General features: G+C 46.0%; 1 long non-coding RNA gene across 1 annotated transcript; it reads left to right on the top strand.

Annotated features, from left to right (window-relative positions):
* The first annotated feature begins 439 nt into the window (after window positions 1–439).
* LOC144146076 (uncharacterized) lies at window positions 440–16,885 on the top strand. Its single transcript, XR_013317658.1, has 3 exons — window positions 440–6,230; window positions 12,476–12,902; window positions 16,574–16,885. It is a non-coding gene; the product is annotated as an uncharacterized LOC144146076 (long non-coding RNA).
* The last annotated feature ends 6 nt before the right edge of the window (window positions 16,886–16,891 follow it).

A 16,891-nucleotide genomic window follows, 5' to 3' on the forward strand; every position in this document is an offset into this window, starting at 1 on the left:
AATATTAAACGACAACAGTACAGTTCTAGGAGCATGTAAAAAGCGGGGCGAAGCAGCGTGCAGAAAACAATGCGTTAGGCTTACCAAGACGTGCAACAGCAAGTTCACAAAAAATACCCAATCTAAATAATTACAAGCACACCTCCCAACAAGAAAAAAGCGCCGCGAGGCAGCTGCTGTACAGGGAGATAAGGACGTAACGATGCGTCAGGCCTGCCATTCGAACCACGGGCGGAGAACATCGGGACACAAGACGCGAACACCCGGCTGCCGTCGTCAACACAAAAAAGTGGCATGATCAAATGATGTAAATATGACGTTTGTTTTGTGACGTCACAGGAAGTCACGTGATTACTTTAGCTTGACGTCACTTCTGCGTGGCAGCAGCTGTTGCCAGGGGGGCGCAGCTCGTGCCACGCGCGTGGCAGGAGACTTAACCAAAAATAAATGATGGCACCATGTACCAGTTTTCTCAATTTTTTTGTCCTACTGTTTCAGCGAACATGTAAAACTTTCTGAGCTCACTCGGAGCACCATTGCCTTCCACCCCCGTCGCGCTCTCACAACAGATTGGAAAATTGTACGCCCATGCAGTGTGTGCTACGCCAATTCAGCAGTAGCCGCGATCAGCAAAGCCCGCGGGAAAAAGGGACTGCAGTGGCTGCCGTCCCACGTGGGCATCCCGGGGAACGAGGAGGCCGACACTCTGGCCAAGGGTGCCCGCCAGCCGGACACCCCTGTCTCCCAGCACATCACAGCATTTGATGCCGCACGCCAGCAGCTTACCCGAGCGGCCCTCCCCATGCACCCAGACCGCCGAGTGGTGAATGGCCAGGCCCCTCGGGTCCTCCTGGGGCGTCTCAGCAGGGCATACAATTTCCCCTTTAGCCTCATCTCTTCTGCTGTTTGCCATGAATGCTTGGCGGGGATGTAAAACTGCCTGTTGTACTGTGGATATTAATTAACTATTAACTGTAGGAAAGCTACTGACAGTCAGCTGTGGGAAAACTATCACTGTTGTTGTTTACTGTCAACTGTTGTAGAATTACTGATAGGAGACTGTACTGAAGCCATGAATAGTAGCAATAATTTTGAATCACTAATCCTCAGGTATGTGATGTGATGCCATCCAAAGCTACAAAGCTCGAAGCAGGCCCACGAGTTCGTCACACTGTGCGAAATGCAGGCCCGGGACGTGGCCAGGTCATACGTGAGAGATGGTTCCGATTCATCAATAGCAGCAGCATACATCCCCCAATTAATGCAGCTGACTTCGCGCCTTCGATGGCAACCAGAGACACCATCGAGACAAATGTACGTAGGTACATGATCACTCCCATGTGCCTCCACATCTACGTGCCAATGCGCCGCGGGCAGCAACTGGAGCGAAACAAAGGAAAGATCGAGAGGACTTGATGTTTTTCCGCGATAGAAGGTGTGGTCACCGGTGTTAATTACGGCCAGTCCATTCTGATTACAAAGGTCAAAAAGGCGCCTTCCTGTCACTGATATTTTAAGGCTTCCCCAAGATGGATGGTGCGCGTTGAAATCCCCAGTCAGGATATGGGGGGGCGGAGTAGCCTGGATGATGTCGTGGAGGCGGTAAGTGTCGAAGCCTGCTCGAGGGGGAACGTATGCAGCAATTACGGTGAATGAAGGGCAAGCGGTGTTGACAGTCACTGCCACGTACTCATTTGAGGCATCTGGAGGCAGATTATGCTGTAAGAAGGTCAGGTCGTTTCTTACAGCGAGTAGAACTCTTGTGAGTGCCGCACCAGTTGATGATCGAAATACCGTGTAGCCGGAAAGCCGAAAGTCGTCAAGCAGCCGTGATTCAGAAATGGCAATCACTGGGAAGCGGTGCTTATATACAAAGTGACGGAAGTCTGGAAGGCGCTGGCGGAGTCCACAAGCGTTCCACTGGAGAATGGTGGCCTTTTTTCGTATATCTTGCATTCTACCGCCACTGGGACAGAAGTGGAGCGGCAAAGTCCAGGATTCTCAAGATGGCCTGAGCGATAGGGAAGGACGAAAAGGGGGTCAGAAAGGCATGCAGTGTGTCCACAAGTGAGGATAGAACTGAACAGAGATTTCCGGAGTTTGTTGCTGGCGGTCGTTCACGCTGTCGTTTCGCTGATGCCTGGGAACGTGAGGTGGCGGCTGCAGGTGTGGTTGCAGACAGAGGAACAGGTGTCGACGCTGATTCTTGCGTATGTACTGCCGTTACCAGTGGTGGGAATTCCTTGTCCATATTCACACCGGGAGAAGACTTGATAGGTGTTTTGTCCCGTCCGCTATAGGAGGCTCTTTTTTACGATCATGTGCCCTAGCAGCAATGGACTTGTTCTCGCGCTGTTCTTCAAAAGCAGCTTTCGCAGATTTGTAATCGGTGTTATTCATGCTCTTCAGCTTAATTGTAAATAGCCTTTTCCTTCTGAAGAACCTTACAGTGCGTGAACGTGGACTTGTGCTTCTTGCCGCAATTGGGACATTGGAGGTTTTCCGCTGTACAGGCTGAACGGTCATGACGACCACCGCAACGAGGGCACCGCTCGGGTAGGTTACATGTGCTGGCCACATGTCCATATCGCTGGCACCTTGTGCACTGTCGCGGTTTTTCAACGTATGGAAAGACGCGGTATCTCGTATAACCCACAGTGACGTGCTCAGGTGCCGTTTCCGTGGCGAAAACAACTCTCACATTTTCAGATTTTTCCCCTATCCGCCGGGCAGATTTCACAGGTATTCTCTGGAGTAGGGCATCCGAAATATCGGCATCAGTGATACCGACCGGTATTCCTTTTATGACGCCCACACCACAATTGGTAGGACGAGGCTCGTACGCCTTCACCGGGATGCCGTCAATGCTGGTCACTTTCAGCAGACACTTGGTGGAGTCAATATTCCGCGTGTCCACGGCTAAGAGGTTGAGACGATGATTCGGGTGTACCTGGAGAACTCCTTCGGGGGCCATGGACTCCAGACCGTCTTTCATTGCAAGCGGATTGAATTTAGTTATTATTTGAGCTTCTTTGATTGGCTTGAAGATAACTGTAAGACCGTGCTTCGGAGGTTGTATCGCGGAGTGGCCATCTCCAGTCAACTGTAGCTTCTTAGATTCATGGCGGCGCTTGCGTGGAAGCACGAGATGGTAGCCCGAGGAGGCCTCCGCAGTACCGTGGGCTTCTTCAGTAGACATGACTGTGGCAGCAGACGTATCTGATATGTCAGAGAATGCATCGTCGCCATCCGGCAGAGGGAGGCTAGCTGGGGAATCGGCGGATACATGAGACGCCTGTCCAGCAGGTATCGGCACTGACGCCGTATTACTGAGGTCCAGGGCAGCTTCGGGAGCATGTCCGATAATCACCGGTGTAGAGGAAGCCGTTGCGGAGAAAATCACAGGCAGCGCAGGCACTGACGGCACGGTAGCGGGTAGGGGGCCGGTGGCAGCCGGCAGTGTCCCAGGTGGTTGGCCAGTCGAAGAACCAGGCAGCGGCCCGTGTGGTGCCGCGCCCGTTTCGGAGGTCATTACCTTGCTTTCGCAAACTTCAGAACTAAGCACACTTCCAATGAACGCGAGAAAAGGCGAAAAATTCAGAGACAGGCAGAGCAGACTAACCGCCTCTTGCTTTGTCTTCTTCTTCTTGTGCCTTGTGTCCGAGTGGAGTGTGGAGACAAACGTGCTTGAACTTTGAGCAGACGGCGCATCTTGTTTCGCCACTTTCCTTCTGTCTTTCCCCCTTCAGCCATGCAGGAAGCATTGTTTTGCCTGCGCCTATTTTATTTTCTTACCTTTTATCATTGATTTTAAAAGAAATCCCAGGCTGCAGTTCAAACCTGGGTCCTTCAAACAATTCTACTGGCCGGCGTGCTCCTCTTACCACTGAGGCATGACGTGATCGAGGCGGGGTGACAGGATTTATTTTTTTCTGTGGACTACTTCTGCAGCTTCTACTGTGTTGCTCGCTATGTATGAAATGGAGTATAGGTTTTTGTCTTCAGCGTTGGAGGTGCGGCCACAGAGAGATGCCTTTGCCCTCTGTGGCGCCTTGCCTTCTGTACTAGTTGTACAATGGTAGCCAGTCTATGTGAGGGATTACTTTGGATTCTGACATATTGTCGGTGCCCATAGCAACAACCGCACTGACCACTGAGCAAGGGGCACACCTGCGAGGTGATACTTGAAACAGCAATGGCGCGCATGCTCCCGTCAACTCCTTCCTGGCCTGCTCTTGGTGTAAACAGTGGGCGAATGAAAGACGACCACTGGCAGACTGTGCTCCCCGCTTCTCACAGTATGAACTCAACAAGCTAACAGTAAAAAGTCTTTTTGCGTGCTAAGTTGAATAAACTGCTGGCCACATATTATGGCTGTGCGAATGTGACAGTTGCCTTGTTTCAGATCCTAGCTTTTTACCGCTGTGTATGTTGCACTAGTTCAGAAGACTTCTGCCCTTGTCCTGTGGTTGCTTGGCCTCATCAGAGGTCCCTGTGAAACCCTAGTGTGTGGCAGTGCCGCCAGTCAGTACTAGAGAATGGAACAAAGCAGGCCTGCAGGCCACTACCCCTTTGGACTCATCTTCTGTGCTGTTTGGTATGAATTCTCAAGCACCTAATGGGTTGTCCTGCAGGGTGTTAGCTTTCAATCACCATGGGCTAGCATATAGGTTCCCTCGGTACCAGAGTTAAGCCATAGATGGTGATGCCTCTGCCTTTTGTGCTGTTCACAACAGTATCTTGTGAACTTAGCTTAGAACCCTGGCATGTACAGACCATTGCATAGGCACACAGGGGATTTTTGAAATTAGCACAGCCTTGGCGTGCTGTAGCACTGTGGTACAAGGTGCGTCTGCAACTATGCTTTTACAACTGTAGGCAGAGTCGTGAACTTGCCGTGCTCATACTTGCACTGCTAGTGAGTTAAGTGGCGCAAAAGGCTACACTTGCTAAATGGAAGTGGCAGAGTCCTAAACCAGTGCATTAGCCAGTAACTGAAGATACACTGGGTTTGAGAGATCTGCCGAGCTTGGCTCAAGCATTTTTTTTCATTAAGGCAGTTGGTAAACTCTGTGAGCCTGCTCCAATGTGACGGACCAAGCTGTTCTGTCAGGCTATCACTGCATGTGTAGGGTGTATAGTTTATTCATTTGTTGGTTGTGTTGACCGTATGCATGTTATACACAAGTGCCAGTGGGGCAGCAGTGACTGGACCAAGCCACCCTGTTGTGCTTGCCAGAGGTTGCAGCTCTTTTACTCCAGTCCTTAGCATAAAACTTTGTCCCATCATCACTGCGAGGCTCTCAGAATAAGAAGCGGCAACATTTTTGTCAGCATTTTTTGTGTGCGGCCCAAAAATACCGCACTCTGCAAACTATGTGAGCCAACACTTTTTTCTTTTCATACGTCATAGTGATGTTTTCTGGGTGATTACTGGATCCCAAAAAGGGCATGCAGCAGTGGTGCATTTTTATTGGAAGGTGGTACTCGGGACACGTCTGTTCCAGCAGCCACGCGCCAGGTACCTGGTGTGCCCAATGCACGCGGTGGATGCAACGAGCACAATGTTTCTTTCGCCGGGTGCCACTTGCTTAGCACTGTTGTGCAGTTGACCAGCTGGTGTCAATCACTTAATGGCATGGCTGTCGAGGAGGAGGGAATTTTTGCATGGGGTGGTGGGTGGGAAGTACGGCTTCTACATCCCCCAAGCACTTGGTTTGCGCGTAGGTACCATATAGACTGGACGTTTCTGATATGATAACTTGGAAGCAGAATTTAATTTCTGAACAACTAGCAGACTCGTCTGCATCTCTGACAGCAAGTTTTATTTCTTCTGTTGGAACATGGGCCCAGGATTTAATTACTGAGTCTTGGTAAATAAGCAAATCACGATTATGACTGCCAGGTTCATAAGGACGACACAGTAAAAGTGGTGTGCCTGATACCCCATCACCTGTCTTTTCTCTTGATGTTTGGCACATCTAGAAAACGCCCCATATTATTGTAGAGATATATCCACTGGTTGTCACTTATTTTTGTGTCAAATGAAGTCATGCATTGACTGCCTGATAGCATTCATGTGATGGTTTTGTGTTTGTCACTTTACCTTGGTAACACCCTTTGTTTTCAGATCATGGAAATGCTGATGGGCACACTGGCAGAATTCCGGAGCTGGATCTTGGATGCAGATGCTATGGAAGAAAGCAGCAAGACGCCCAAGGCTTTGCATGGTAACTTACCTTTAACTAGCTTGTTGCGTCAAGACATGGTTGGTAAATGAAAAGTTGAAAAATGTGCAGGAGTACGGTACTTAATAATGTAGTTTTCTGTGTATGCCACACTGCGGTATAAAACAAACATTTACCACTTTCCTTTTTCCTTCCAAGCAAAGACTGTATGTAACCCCCACAGAGATAATGTGACTGGATTGCTACATTCAGATTGGGCATGTGCAAAGGGCGATTTTAAGGCGAACGACTAAAGTGTCCCATTCTGCAAAAAAGCAGTGTTGTTGTTGTTGTCCGTCAAGAAAAAGGCTGCTGGTGTAAAGAGTAAATTAAAATCGTGTGTCATTTGATGGGAATATAACCCAGGTCTCCAGAGTAGCAGCCCAATGCTCTACCACAGAAACAAAAAGCTCTCGTTGTTCCTTTTTTCGTGGCACACACCCAGGAATTGGGAGATTCGAGAAGCTAACGTGCCCGCTTTACGAAATTCATACAACTATGAAGTGTAAACTTACAAGCTGTGGAATAGTGCAGCCGTGTGAAACCTGAACGTGATGGCGCGTGAATAGAACAGGTGCACACCAGCCATGCACAACCCTAACCGTGCATGTGCCAGTCTGCTTGCTGACCCAGTTCACGCCATAGTACTTGGAAACGACGAAAGCAAGCAACTACCCCTCTAGCTGTTGAAAGGACAAATGATGGGGGAACACAAAGCTATCCAAACCAGCACCAAGCAAACTAACCCAGAAGTGAGCGGACCCTCATCGGGATGGTTTACTGCACTGTTATTGTGCTCCCTAGTGCTTTCCCTATGCATTCCATGGCTTTCCCTATACTCGGGTACAAATTAATAATGACAACGGGAGTTGCCACTGCGCCTGATCATCACAGCCGCGTTCCTCTACGTGGCACAAAGCGCGCCTTACTGCAAGTGCTTTGAACATGATGTGAGCCATTACAGTGATTTTTTAGACTTAATCTGTACAGAAATAATGCAACGATGATAAACAGTGAGAAAAAGCAGACGATGCCACGCATTAAGCGCACTCTCCTTACAAAACGTGCACCTGCACTGACATCCGGGGCATTCGCTTCAGCAGAGTAATACGTTGCGTGAACTCTTGCCATTCTTAACGTGTATACGAGCATAGCGTTCAACCATTGCCGTCATTAGATGGAGGGGTGCATTTTCTGTCTCGTAATTTTGCATGTCCACGCACCCCTCTCCAAATCCACACTGCTTCGACCGTGCCGGAATGGCGCAGTCAGATAGATGTCGGCGAGGGACTTGGGTTGGATTCCAACCACAGGAAGCGTTTTAGTTTTTCTTCGCTTCACCCACGATCATGGTTATCTTTGGAGAAAGTTGGCTTTCCTGCAGTGCGTTTTGGGTGGATTACAGACGACATCAGTAAGAGGCTGAACTTGAAAAAAGAGACGCACGCATGGTGTAGCAGAAAAGAAGCCGGTCGAATTAATCTGCACCAAAAGACAGTGATAGCAAAGAATGAGATGCAAATACCATGTAGCAGTACAGAACTTGTTAATAAGTATTGCCAGGGTTTCACCTTTAAAGCATGAAAGCAGACTTACGTGCTCTGAGGAATTATTTGCCTTCAAAACGAATACGGAGCAAATTATGATTTTTTTTTCAAATAATTTCAATACGCATGTTTGAATAGTTTCAGAAAAAAGCCAGCATATGCCATGCACACGACATTGAGAACTGAACTGGCAACTCAATTCAACACCCGCAACAGTCGGTGAACTTCAACAAATGCAAAGCAATTCTCAAAACACCACTTGGGTTAGAGAAATATGCTTTCTGCTGAATGTGCCAAGCAGTAGTCCCCTGCCGTATTAACCGTAGCTCCAAATTTGGTTCTAGTGCACACCATCATTCTTGTTGTCATTGACATCTCCAGCTATGAATCAGGAGCAGGCACACCATGCATGACTGACAATTCGGAGTTCTTTAAGGTTCTTTTTCAGTGTGTCAACCACAGTTCAAACCTCAATGCAGTTTATTTTTATGTTGAACTTATGGGGGTGTCTCAGAAAAATAGATCCACATATCGTGCGCCCAAAGCAAAATTATATGGCATTCGCATTTCCTGTATCAGTCTTGCCTTTTTATTTGGGGGGGGGGGGGCTCTGTGATGTAACCCACACGTACCGATTAATCAAAACTGACAAATGTTAATGTTAGCTTTTATTGTACGGTCGAACCTGGTTATACCGAACTCCCCAAAAAACTCCTATCGGTTTGATATAGCGGATAATTTGATATAAGCAAGCTACAGAATTGGACATCATAAAAGCACATAGCATTTATAAAAACATTTTAATGATGAAAGTGCCTTACTTGCACACAAAATAGACCTGTATCTTCTGCTTGGACAACCTTGCTGCCTGAGACAATGCACGCACAAGCCTGCAGATTTGATGCAATTTCGGGCAGTTTCTTTAGTGACATCTGCCCAGAACCTACTTCGAGAAAGTGTTCTCGGGAATCTCATGCATCGCGGAGACATCCAAATTCTTACTAAGTTCGACTCTATTTACGATTGCCAGCTTCACGGTGAAACGCAAAAGGCCACGGTAAAAGGCCACTTAGTGCTAGCTAGAGCCACTAAATAAGCCTTTATTTAGTGACACTAGCGCTAGCCACCATAGCTACCCTTCGGAAGAAAGCCCCACAAAGCGTGAATGCCGCAAACATAACGAACAAAGAAGAAAAAGCATGGTGGGCAGGCCAGGATCATCATTCTTCTCAGGGGGGGGGGGCGTCAACGGCTCGCCCTACACGACGCGGAGTTGCAGTCACTGCGTCGTGTGACTGCACCACTGCGGGAGGGCGAGGGGAAGGAGGAGAAAGAGCCATCTGCTGCCCCTGAATGGCCGGGCTAAACCACCGGCGGAATTTCTCCTTTGCCCCGAGGGAAAGCCAACTTGGGGGGGGGGGGGGGGGGGGGGCACTTCTACGTCATTTGGGGTTTTTGATATATCAGCAGTCGCTGGTATTTTTGTTCGATATAAGCATAGTTTTTGTTATGTATTCTTACTGCAAATATACCATGACCAGAAATACTTTGATATAAAGGATAATTCAATGTAAACGGGTTCGATATAGTCGGGTTCGACTGTACTTGTTCGGAGGTGAGTGCATTGTAACATGGTCATGTAATAGATGCACTCCTCGTATTTAATTGTCATCATAGTTGCAGATTTTTTTTTGTCTTCTGCATCTGCACCATGAATGCATTGCCCTTTTGTACAAGAAAAATTAAGCTATAATGCGTGTTATGGATGCTGCGTAGATTGCTCTCAGGTAGCGATTGGGTCGTTAAAAGCACTCCCACATCCACCAGTTACCGCACCGGCCTCACATACCATGCCTGTTACCATCTTGCAGTGCAGTCTTCTTGCACAAGCTTCCTGCCTGATAAGTGCTGGGTACCCCTAGCTTTTATTGGTGTTGGTAGCAGAAAACCTATCAAAGAAAATCAAGGAGGATATGACACGCTGGAAGGGGTGCTGCGAGTCACAAGAGGCGAGTTGTAGTGCCTCTTTACGTGCTCAGGATTTTGCACAGCTTGAAGAAAAAAGGGAGTAAAACAATGATTAAGTTTTTTTTTTTTCTGTTTCCGGAAAACTATCCGTGCTGTGCAGGTGTGTGAATACTCGTGCGACACAACAAAATATTTGCACTACAAACCACTAAAATGGGTTTGTACCATGCACATTGGGTGTGGTGTATATGGTTCTCCTGACTTGTGGAAATAAGGACATTGGCCAGACGGGTAGATGTTTAAATGACCAATTAAATGATCATTATTAGAACATTTGTTCCCGGCCGCGGCGGCCGCTTTTCTGATGGAGGCGAAAAGCAAAAACGCCCGTGTGTACGAGATTTCGGCGCACGATAAAGATCCCCAGGTGGTCAAAATTAATCCGGAGCCCTCCACTACGGCGCGCCTCATCGCCTGCGTTGCGTCAGCGCGTTAAACCCTACAATCAATCAATCAAGAGCATTTGTACTTAGTTCGTTATAGCCGATAATTTGCTATATCAGTGTTCGTTATAATGAGGTTCAACTGTACAGATGATTGGACTAACTCTTGCTCAGTCTAAACGGAACTCCAAGCCACTACCGCATGCCCACTTCACAACATGCAGCAACAGCAGTTTTTCTTGATATTCAAACTGCCAAAATGAGTCTCCTCACTGACTAGCCAGAGTCCTTGTTAGTTATTAATCATTGTTATTACTGATGATTTGACTAACTTTTGCTTAATCCGGGTGGCACTCCCCCTAAGCTCATTTCACAATACAAAGCAAGAGCTGTCTGCCATGATTTTACCCAACTGGCCAAATCGCTTCCATTCACTGACTAGCCTGAGCCACTGTTATTAATAAAAACAGATGATTGGACGTAACTCTAGTGATGGCTACATCAGCCTTGGCTTCAGTGAGCAATAGCGGTTTGGACAGTTGTGTAAAAATCAAGACCGACTGCTCTCACTACGTGAATTGTAAAGCGGGCATTAAGTATATAGCTATTATAAAACGCTATCCACAAGCACGCACACACACAAAGTAAAACTTGTGAAGATTCGAATCCATCGAAGTTCAACCTGTTGCTCCAGATTACCTTTAAGAAATTTTGCGTATATATCTGACGTATCCTTAAGAAATTTTGTGGGTATGTCTGCTGTACCTTTAGAAAGAGTAATTTTCCGCCCCTCCCATCTACCAACACAAAAATCAACTTGCCAGAGCTTTTCCACTAGTTGACCTGCTCATTTTCTTCCATTAAATACTCTTATTGTTGCCCTGCATGCATGCACATTTTAGGTGAAAGATCGGTGTTCCTGACCCTGTTGTTGACAGCTTCAGTGGTTTAGCTGAACATTTTGCGTGTGGGTGCTCATATTGCTTTTTACCCTTGACAGATTTTCGTTTTCTTGTGTAAGGTATATATATAAATTCTTTAGGCTGCTGTTCTTCGCCATGGTTGAATTTTCTTCATATGCAGGCTGTCCCTGTGGACGTTTGCTTCAGTGAAGGCACGAGGGCAATCTCTGTGGCTGGTTTTATGAAAAACAGAGCTAATTGCCTTCAATTAATTCATTCACAAGAAGCTCCTGGGTGTTTTAAAAATATCTTTTAGGTGAGATGTTTCAGCAGAGGTGGAATTTCGTCCTCTCAACCTTGCATGCTGAAAAAGTGTGAATTATAAACAACTTGAGGGACCGCACAGCTGCTCAGAAGGGGCTTCAGTTTCTCACTGCAGCATGGTGACCATCATTTTAGCTGGGACTTCAGAGATAAAGGGTGGCCATATATTCCTAGGGGCAAAGATTACACATACGGACAGGGTGTTGTAAACTTTTATTGAAGCAATAGAGGAATGTGGTGTGGGAGAAGAAACTATGGGCAGCGGGTGGCCATCTTAGTCCGATTGACTGTACGCTGCAGTTGCCCGAGTTCAGGGCCTTCTGGTCTTTGAGCCGGTAATAGGAGAGATTTTTTCAATTGGTGCATTTTTGTTGAGCAGCTATCTGCCAGATTCTCTAAAATGATGGCCGTCATTTTGAAGTGATGCGTTATTGGTGTGCAATTGCATGTGTTCCTTGGTTATAAAGTCAGGCAGAGAAGCGGAAGATTGTAGAAATCACACAGTACATCTTGCTACTGTGCACGTCTACTCGACCTTAAGACTACAGGCAAAACAATGCACCCTGATTCTCCTGCTCCTCCACAGGATTCCCTAACCAAGGAAGATGTGCACATTAATGCCACATTACTTAAAAATTACAGCCATAATTTTAGAGAATTCAGGCCCTGATGTCTGGTGTTCCATTGCAGTGCCCTATAAATGTGAAAGCACTGCTTGACTCTGTAGGCTGAAATCCGGCATTGCAAAAGAGAAATGGTGGGCAAAATGAATGACAGCCTGGTCACACAATGCGCCCATGATCTTTCACAGATCTCCAAATACTATATTTTACGTAGGCTCGTACAGGCTCAATCGTTATAACTAATAAGTGTAATTAATAAGCGGTTTATTTTACCATACAACATATAGTAAAGTTGATGGTGCCGTGACTTCATTGTTATATCCAAATTGTTATAAGTGGGTTGGACTGTATATATATATATAATGTTCCTGTGAGTTGTTTTTATTGCTTCGAAATAATCTTTGGCTGCTACAACTCCCTTATTTTTTCTCTCCAAAACAGACTTATTGCTGCTCCCAAACAGTCCAAAATGACTGGGGCCAACCACATCACTTCCAGTGGGTTCCAGTTGCTTTGAGGCCTCTGGACAGCTTGGAAGGTACCCCAGAGCTTGCGACGTGTGGGTAAACCTCCGAGCCAATCCAGCTCATCCCTGCCTGCCAGCCAGTTGGCATGGCACCTGCAGGCAGCGCAGTGTGCCGGCAGGCCATCCATTCAGCAACAGGACTTGGAGCACTCTTCCCAACTTTCCACACTGCTGCCTTCAGCTGCAGTAGCCTCTGGTCCAGCTCGACATTGGTGGCGTGGCACAGTGGACCAGATCCTGGAACAGCTCTATCCCCTTCACCAGCTCCACCATGGCAAGGCACTTGCAGAACTGGACCCCAAGGCAACAGGTGCTGTGTGGAATGCAGGGCTGGCTTCCCGAGTGGCGTAATGTGCAGTGGTTAATAAAGTTCCATTAAACGCAAAGTCTCAGCTGCAGAAACTGACAACACTGTGGATGAATTCTCTGAGGTGCTGCTCTGTAACCAACATGGGCTGGGCCTCGTGCAATTTGCTCACAGTGAGGCAGCACATGGGACCTAACCCTCGTTGTAGCTATCTTGCTACACTACTTGCTTGCTTGTTACTAGAAGCAGTTATAACTTTAAAGAAGTCATGAAAGTTAATCACGAGCCTTACTCGTTAAGGCCAATGCTGTGCTTCTTGGCACCAAAGGTGATTTTACGGTCAGTAATCGGTTATAGTACCCGTATTTAACACCAAGGGCCCTTCAGAACTTCGGAAAAAAAAAAAAAAAAAACCTGTTTGGCAAATATAACAAAAATGGTGTCACACATGAGGAATGATGGTGGTTGCATTGGCTCTAGAAAAAAAAGCAGCTTTTTTGCAATACTTCAGACAGCAACGTCTGCATAACACCTCAAATTTGTCTCCGAAAAGCGAGTTAGACTTTCTGTTACTGCACAATGGCTTCAGACAATGACAAGAGCGACAATGATCATGATGATACACTGGGTAATGCTCGTGAGTGACTATGCATAAGTAATGCAAACCTACTGCTCCCTTTTTGATTGGTGTAGAACCTGGCTTCATGTTGTGGAGGTCGGAAGTTCGATTCTCCCTGGCCGGACCTTTTTTTTTTTTAAAGCTGTCGTTGGCGTATTTGGAAACTGAAAAATATTTTGGCAGAACAAACGCCCCCGACTCAGCCAGTCCCGTCAAAACTCCTTCACTGGGTCTGTGTAGTGAACGCTGCTGTTGATTTTGGGCATGGAGGCGCAGTTAGCCACACTGAGAGCAACCCAGCGACGGCAGGCGGCGGTGTCTTTAAAATTTTCAAAATAATGCTTAAAATTACATATACAATTGAAACTTATACAAATAGTTGTGTTAAAAGGTTTTCAATAGGTAAATAAATGTTTCAGCAGCTACTGCTAGATTTGCAGGTCAAGTGACAGGGACACATATTGTAGTGTCAACTTTCGACACTACGAACCGCCACCCTTCCAATTTCAGAAGGTTTGCTGCCAAATTAAACTTATTTCCGCCAATTAGTTTATAAATTGCTTGTGGCTACCGGGCTTTGTAAAACGCTAGCTTTCATATGAGAGCTAGAGAACATACACGCGACAAAAAACGGTTGTCCGTCCCTTTAAAAACGGCATCAGGTGCAGACAAACTGCATTTTTACGTATTATTTAAAAGTTTTATATTGTTTTCAGGAGTACTTATATTATAAATAGGATTTTGTGAAAATAATAATGAAATTTCAATAATATAATCAATAATTATAATTAGTATTTTTATCATAATTATGAACTAGTTCAAGGTTAAGGCACAAGAAAACATGATCCAGCAGCCAGCACAAAACCGCGAATAAATGAGACACCAAGAAAGCAAAAAAAATTATTTATCGCTAGCACTGCAGTGCACGAGCCTGCCACCCTGTACCACCCAGCAAAATTTTCGCGACGACGAAAGCCTAGCCCACACATTGCATGGGTGCATTTTTCAAGCGTGATGACGGAACGCACACGAAGGGAACGGGTATTTTTTAGCTGATCGTGTTTTCCGAAGTCCTGCAAGTCGTGTCTTACGCTTGTTATTCAGAAAATATGAGAATAGCAAGAGTAAAGATCAGCTTTCATCTTGAAGGCAGCTAGCGTGATCACGCTGGCTAGGGCGTCGTTTTTAATGTGCGATTTTTTGCCCCCTGGTGGCGAAATGAATGAACTAACGAAACCAATAAAGTCTCTGAAGTGTTAGCAACGACTACCCAGGGCTGTGAAACCGAAACCGAAGCAGGTGCCCCTTAGTAAACGAATTTGTTGACCCAAACGTTTGTGAGGGCTGGGCCATTAAGGGATAAGGAATGGCTTGGTGCAGAACATTATTGAAGGCCTTACGAATGTCCAGGCAAGAATTCCATGGAACTGAGAGTAGCTAGGAAAGCTGTAAACATCGTGGGAAATATGTGTATGTGTAGTAGCGGTAGTGGATGTGTAGTGGTGGAATCCAGTTTGAGTAAAAGGGAAGGCAAATGTGCGAGAAAGGTGCCTGTCAAGGCGCATCAATGCCATGCACTTAACCAATTTACCAACACAAGACACCCTCCCCCTCCCCCCCTACACCAGCAGGCGTTCCGGTGTCCGCCCCCCTAGGCGAGACAATTTACGCCTGTTGGTGGATTTTCCTTTTCCTAAGAACAATAAATACATACATGCATACATACAAGACATAAGAGAGGTAGGGTGAAGGTTTTGAAAAGTGTGGTTTGCCAGTTTTGTGAACCAGAATAATTTTGGAATGTTTGCAAGACAGCAGCAGTTCACTACTGAGCCAGGTGTGGTAAAGAGTGCACTGTCAGGAGTTTATAGGTTATTTTATCATCACCAGGCATTGTATTAAGACAGGTTCTAGTACACAGCTCTTTATATGAGGTACTTTTTTCCTAAGAATTTCTCAATTCATTCCTTAAAAAAAAATTAAAAACGGGGCTTTTAGTAAAACGCTAAACTCTTCCTCTAAACTCCAAAACTCTTTCAGGCAGCTGCAGCAAAGCTGCATCAATGTTACGGCAATAATGAATAAAGTAAAGCTATAAAACAGCATGCATTCTAGCAGTGAATTTCAAAGGGACACTAACAACGTATGGGACTTCTGAACTCATATGAGCTGTGTCGGAGTAACAAATATATCAGTTTTAACAAACTAGTACGGCAGAAAAGAAAAAGTAAAAAAAATGTGAGCCCTTAGTGCGACTAGTATGGGTTGATTGACACCAGTGAAAGCAATCGTAAATTAAAGTGCCTTAGAGGCTTTCAAGGTGATATTTGGAATTTGAACCCCCGGCTGCTGTGCAAATGCTTGAGTGGAACGAACAACAGTCGAGTGATAATGATCTAGCAGCCGAATGCAAGGTGCTATAGCTTCAGCAACTGTTGTGATGGATGTCAGTCTTTTTCGGCACCTCAGAAGCTTCACTTCTCACAGGCCTGTTTTGTTCTTAGGCCGCCGTTTTGTGCAGCCACTGCTGCACCTGGTAGACATCATCGAGGGTTCATTTCAGCCAGAGTTGTCGTGGATCTCCCAAGCGAGTATGATTTTCCGCAGCAAGACTAATGCCTGTCGCCGTGCCCTTGCATGTCCAGTGCACCTTGCTGGGATGAATCTGTTGTAGCCCTACTAGCGATTCCTGCTGTACGGGCCACTAACATAAAGTCGGAATACTGGCTTTGTTTTTTATGTACATTTAACAAAAATGGCATTTACCTATCCCACTTATCCTTAAATTCTTATTACTTGTGAAACTCAAATGCAGGGTCACAGTGGAAACTTCAACGTTGATAAAAGCTTCAACTTGAATGATTGCTAGACATTAATCTTAGACTGCAAGTCATTTGAGATAGACTTAAAAAAAGAGAGAAAAAAGTCAGCCGCACCAATAGATTTTGCTTGTTAGTTAATGTAAGGACAATTTTTTTCTGTGGTTTACTTGTGCAACTTTTCAGTTTTGGCTTGGGCACAAAGGGCAGCAAGTTGTTCGCTTCTCCTACCATTCTTCCGTCCATGAGCCAGTACCAACTCACCCAGTTGTCCATTCTGTTGCAACCTTCTCCTCCTTAAGTCCTCCTTCTTCTACCATCCGCCCTGTATTACGGTGAAGTGACTGGCTTGTGTGCAGAGAAAGCTCTAATGTTTGTAAATTGTAAAAGAAAATAATAATAATAATAAAGCTTTTTTTTCCTTTCTCTTGTATGTCTGCTGTCCTCGTTTACAAAAGGAAATGTTTACGCAATGACAATTGGTGGGTGCCATTTCAAGATTGTTGGGACATACTGTGAATGCTGAACCAGCTGGAAGGTGCCACTTCTGCATCGCTGTTCCTCCACAGCTAAACAGAACCAGGAG

Source organism: Haemaphysalis longicornis, unplaced genomic scaffold (genome assembly GCF_048455015.1).
Source record: "Haemaphysalis longicornis isolate Haplotype H1 unplaced genomic scaffold, Haemaphysalis longicornis Haplotype H1 scaffold_1, whole genome shotgun sequence".
NCBI lineage: Eukaryota > Metazoa > Arthropoda > Arachnida > Ixodida > Ixodidae > Haemaphysalis > Haemaphysalis longicornis.